Consider the following 6,382-nt stretch of genomic DNA (forward strand, 5'->3'; position numbering starts at 1 on the left):
CAGTTAAAGGCCAAATATAATGCGCCAACCGTTTTTATTTAGGCCTATGTATTCACTTTTGACCTTGTGGTTTGAAAGTCCGGGTGACTGTAACTTTACCTGTCATGTCGGAGCTTTGACCCCAGACATGACATCCCATTTGTTCAGCAATAGTGTGTGCGTGTTAGAGAGAAAATGTGTGCAGAGTATGCTTGGGAGAGAAAGAAGGTTGGTGAGAGAGAGAGAGTGGGAGGGTTGAGGTTGAGGGTGTGTGTGTGTGTGTGTGTGTGTGTGTGTGTGTGTGTGTGTGTGTGTGTGTGTCTGTGTGGTAAGAGGGTGTGTGTGTGAGAGAAAAAATCTCATTAAAATTAAGTCATCAAAAGTAATTGGGCTCAAGGTATATAATGTCAACGGGGGAGGCGTTCGAGTCGGCTGGTCATTATTTAGTAACAATGGTCAAAGTTAAAGGGTCACACTCCTAAGAGAGATGTTAATCCGATGTTAGGCCAGCTGTAAGGGTGTTCCTGACCCAAACTGAGAGGTTCTGGGTTCCAGAACCGATGGACGCAATCCAGCCCGCCGGCGTTGGATTGGGGGCGTTACCCAGGCGTTACCTGCAGCTCTTCCTCTCGCCCTGGGCTGTTTGTAAAAGGAAAACCATTCAATCATGGAGTCCCATAAAAGCTGGCTCACAGCCGGCTGTGGTTGCAGAACGCCACAACGGTTTTGTTAACATAATGACATATTGGATTGTAGACATTTATATTCTCTCTGAAGTTCATGGAGTTATTCCTCTCTCTCTCTCTCTCTCCCTCTCTCCCTCTCTCTCTCTCTCTCTCTCTCACTTCCTCTCTCTCCCTTCTCTCTCTTTCATCCACTCTCTGCCTCTTCCCCTCTCAACGGCTCTTTCTCTCTCGCTCCCTCTCTGCCTTTCTCTTTGCCTATCTTTCTTGCTCACTCTTAATCTCTCTCCCTGTCTCTTCCTCTCGCTCTATTCTTTCCTCTATATTTCTCTTGTGTTTTCTCTTTCAATCTCTATTTCGTGAGAGAAAGAGAAGGCTTAAGTATTTAAACTCAACTCAACACACATGCACACAGAAACTCACACGCTCACGCACAAAGACACACACAGACAACACACACGCGTGCACACACACACATACACACACACACACATGCGCACACACGCACTCACACACTCACACAAGTTACATGCATATAAAGGAGAAGCAGAACAAACCAGTGTACCACTTGAATGATCTTGCTGATTCTACCAATCCCACGCAGCCTGAGCTCGTCTGTTAGTCGAGAAGGAATCGTCTGTCTCTCGGTCCACGTGGAATACATTTCATCCCTTTCATCCTCTCCTCTTTCATTCCTCTGTCTCCTCAGCTCACACAAATACATCCCGAGGTGGCTTTTTATTGCTCTACAATCTGCCCGACAAACACCACGCTTGTTTGTTTTCACGCCATTAATGGATATGCAACGTTTTCACCCACCGCCGCCCGCGCGGCCAGAGGAAGCTGTAAGGTTGTTGTTGATAGGGTTAATTCTGTTTGAGTGAGTCTTCATTGTAGATGTTGAACTGCATTCTAGAAGATTCTGGTGTGTATTACAGCAAATAGAAGAAAATGTGTACTGAGTTTACTTGAATGAACCCCCATTAGAAGTGTAGCACTTTTGGCCAGCCACCACTACACAGATATATACAGACATACATAAACACACACACACACACACACACACACACACACACACACACACACACACACACACACACACACACACACACACACACACACACACACACACACACACACACAAACACACACACACACACACACACACACACACACACACAAACACACACACACACACACACACATACATAAATATACAGACATATATACACACTGTAGCACTTTGGGCCAGCCACACACACACACACACACACACACAGACACACACAGACGCATGCAGGCACCCCGGCTCACAGCCATCCTCTCACACACAGAGCCAGCTCCATCCTCCCCCCCCCCCTCCACACACACACACACACACAGACACACAGCGCATGGATGCATGGCTCAGAGTTCACTCTCACACACACAGTCCCCTCCACCATCCCATACACACACACACACACACACACACACACACACACACACACACACACACACACACAACCCACACACACACACACACAAACACATAGGTGGTCCTTTCAAGGGTACTGCTCACCTTATTGAGCATCCTTCAGAGCTGTGAAGTGCACAAGTGTTGCCCTCTGTGCCACACGGCGGGCAGCGGGGTGAGCCACCCTACTGCCCGGCCCGCTCGGTGCTTCACGTGCACCCAGCCTTCTTCTGTACCCCACGCCCTCTCGGTCACCCTTTCTGGTCTTCACATCAGCATGATAAAGAGACGCTGGTTGTGTGCGTGTTTGTGTATCTGTGTGTGTGTGTGTGTGTGTCTGTGTGTACAAGTGAGTTTGTTTGTTTTGTTGCATGAGTATAGATAAGTTGCATGTGTATAGATAAGTCTGTGTGTGTGCATAGGCAACTTTGTGTGTGATGAGTGTGTGTTTGTGTGTGTGTGTGTGTGTGTGTGTGTGTGTGTGTGTATTTATGCATATGCAAGTATGTGTTGGGGGGGTGTGCGGGGGTGATGGACAGCGACCTATAGTCCTCTCTGGGAGAATGGTGCAGGGCTTAGCTAGCACACTTCCTGGCAGGCTCCGGGGTCAGACCCCTCCACCCCCTTCCTCCCTGCTAACAGGCTCCTTTCTCATGCAAATTGACCCCAGGATAAAGTTGAACCCTAGAACAATCCAGACGCTGGCTGGCTGGTAGTGCTGGATATCTGCTGGTTATAGAGCAGAGTTGATACTGGTCCCAGTGTTGTGTGTGTTGTGGAGTAAACCATAGGGATGTTTTCCAATGATGGGTTGGACATGGAAAGGTTGCGGTTTAAAAGGCAATACAGTGTGGTTATTGGTCAAGCCATCGTAACCATCGTAACCAAACATCTGTTACCAATTTAATTTGTCAAAATGACTTTGTTGCGCTATTTCTAAGAGCCTTTCAAACGAGTGTGCCTGCAAAGAACTTAAAGGTCCCATGACATGCCACCAGGTGTGATCCAGCACACATCTAGGTGGACACGCCCACATGTGATGTCATAGGGGGCAGAGTTAAACATTTTTGTAAATTACTTCAACATTATCAGTTTTTTGTGCACAGACTCTGTACTGAACAACAGGCATTGATTCTAAAATACAGAAGTGAAATATTGTTCAAAATCATGGTGAGAGCCGTCAACTTTCTTCTGCAGCATTGTTGCAAAAAAGTAATTTTGGCAAATGATATTGGTAACAGAGGTTTTAGTTGAGCCAGGAGATGCGGTTATGCTGTCCTTCAAGATGGTTAGGTTAGGGGTTAAGGATGGCTAGGTTTAGGGACATTTTAATGTTTGACTTGCTAGAAGTGTACAAGAACAGTGCATTGGTATTATATTCTAGGTATGTAACACAGATGTTAGAGGGAGTGAGAGACAAAGAGAGAAGGGGAGAAAGAGAGATTGAGTAAGAACAAAAAGAAGGAAGGGAGAGGGAAAGGAAGTGAGTGAATGTTTGAATCAGTGAAAAGGAAGGGCAAAAGAATTTTAATGAGAGAAGGGAAAGGAGAGCAAAGAAAGTAACGAAAGAAAGGAGAGAGACAGAGATGGGGAAAACAGAGAAGAAAAAAAGTGGTCAAGGCATTGATTCCATCTGTGATCGTGTGCATGAATGATGAAATTATGAACAAAATCGGCTGAGCGTGGTAAACACAAAACTGATTTATTTCAAAGCATGGACACATTTATGTTCCGTGTCCAGACACAATTGACTTGTTAGAAAACAAATGTTTAGTCACACACATGATACCCTAATGCTGTACAATTACCGATATCTATCTGTCCAGTTGAATGATGAAACCCCTTTTGTAGGACCTGCGTTTTATGTGAACGGTTCCTGGAACTAAATGTAAAAAATCGGCCTGCTGCACAAGATAATGTGATGACTTTCTCGCTTGTTTCCCCACACACCAAAAGGAGATTTAGAGCGAGATTAAATCCATGTGCTGACGGGGCCCATGGGCAGATGAGTTCTGAAGACGCTCATAAGGTTTAACTATTTGGACAGAGGTGATGGCATCAGTGAGAAAGGGAAGGTTTTGTTAAAGAATTTTATCATTCAGCAGTTAAGTGTTAACTGTAATGTCTGAAAGGAAATTCCTACCTTAAGATGAAAGTGAAATGGGAAAAGAGATTACTGTACTAACCTCTACTGACCATTCAGACAACTGCTCTGTTGTCTACATTAATTATATTAGTAGAATAAGTACTGCAGTCAATGTTATGTCCAGTAAGACCACAGTAAAACTCCAAACTGTATTGACCTGTGTTCACTTGTAAGAATACTGTAGTAACTGCATTAAACACTATACTGCAGTCATATACCTGTACTGAAATAACCAGTATTATAAAGTCGGTCTCCCATTTAGCTCTCTAGTCATATTACTGAAAACCCATGGCCTCTTATTACCGGAAGAGCTTAAGACAGATGTTTTCAGCAAAAATATCACAAACCTTTTCTTCCTCCTCTGCTCATGTCCTGGGGCCTGCTCTGATTTCGCTATGCTGGGTCGTACTGCGGTACAAAATGCTGATTCCCTGCAAGATAATTTCCAAGAAAATCCTATCGAATTTCCTGTACACAGAAGTAGGACTACTTTAGCACAGTGCTTATCTAAGCAATATGTGCTTTTATAAATCCTGTCTTCACGGCTCGTTTGTCACAGTCAGAGACACTTTTTTTAATCGACACAGAGGGCTTGTAAGCAGAACAGGTGGCACCTGGTTGTGTCTGATATTAATATCACATGACACATGTGATTTGACAACACGGGAATAGTACATTCTCTGCTAATTTGTTTGCCCTCTACTTCACACATGCACGCATACACACTCTGTCTTTCTCTTTTTAAAAAACACACACACACACACACATACATACACACACACAACCACACTCACACGCACGCACGCACGCACACACACGCACACACACACACACACTATTGCATCACACACTCTGACCTTCTCTCTTATTATTTATAATATTTTTTCATGTCAATACTAATTACCTTAGTGTGCCGTTTCTTAAATGTGTGTGGGTGTTTGCGTGCGTGTACGCGCACGTGTGCGGAGTAATTACCATCACTCAACTCTGCAACCGTTTCAGCTGTTCTATTATTCGCCAGAAGGTGGGGCTGTTGTACCTCGATTCAGACCTATACACTTCGGACGACATGGTGAACATCAGCGGATAGACAGTCTCTGACAGTGTTTTCCAACCTATTGTATTGTACGCATATCCCCAGTTGGGAATAACACTGGTCTATGATATCAGCCAGGCAGCCTGGCTTTTCAAACAGTCTCCCTGCATTCCTTTCCAACCATTCTTCTTTGATATTACTATCTCAGGCCGTGTGGATGCCACACAGGCAGTACTGCTGTCATCTCAATGTCATGGTGGAGTGGGGAGCGCAGGACCCACAGTCTCCAACAGCCTCCTGTATGGCAGCCCTCGTCAGACTCTCGGTACATTGATTGGTCAAGGCCAGGCCACCATGATGACAAGGTGAAGCGAGACCCTAAAAACACCCAAGGTCACTCTATAAACGTCCCACTGTCTTTTCATTCCAGACCGTGTTGAGGTGTGAAGAAAGAGGAGCAGGCCTTTAAACTGGACACAGACTGGAAGTATCGATGGAGTGATGCCTTCCTGGTAAACAAGGGTGCTGTATAAGTATTCCATTGTTTCACTGCATTGGACGACCCTTGTTCTAAATGTCTTGTAGAAAGGCATTCAGGCTTGCCCTATCTTAATACAAATGAATCAGAAACGATGTTAAAAGAGTTTCATTAAAATAACCCCAACAATGTTGATTCATGGATAACTTTATATTAGTGGAAGATTAGGACAGGGAGACAGACAGACAGATTTGTTAGAACATATTATTGCATTAGCAGTTAATAGTTGTTTTGTCAAACTCGTCACATATTTCTCAGTAGTCCAGACATAGCCTAGGGTGATCTTTTCTGCTTCAGTAATTCTGAACTGTGATAATTGCTGTTCTTCTGCCTGTATGGAGACCAACCACGCCCTATTGTCCCCCTCCTGGGCATCATGTTATTTGAATTGAAAGGCTGGTCGATATACCGCGTTGGCTCGCATGCCATGGGTTCTGCCCACCCCCCTCCCCCAAAGTCATCCAAGCGATTTTTCAATAAAGAACACATCTTAATAACATTTTGACACTCTAAAGGCAGCCTTGCAGCCACAACGCCTCAGAAA

This window comes from Pollachius pollachius (genome assembly GCF_949987615.1).
Source record: "Pollachius pollachius genome assembly, chromosome: 1".
Classification (NCBI taxonomy): Eukaryota; Metazoa; Chordata; class Actinopteri; order Gadiformes; family Gadidae; genus Pollachius; species Pollachius pollachius.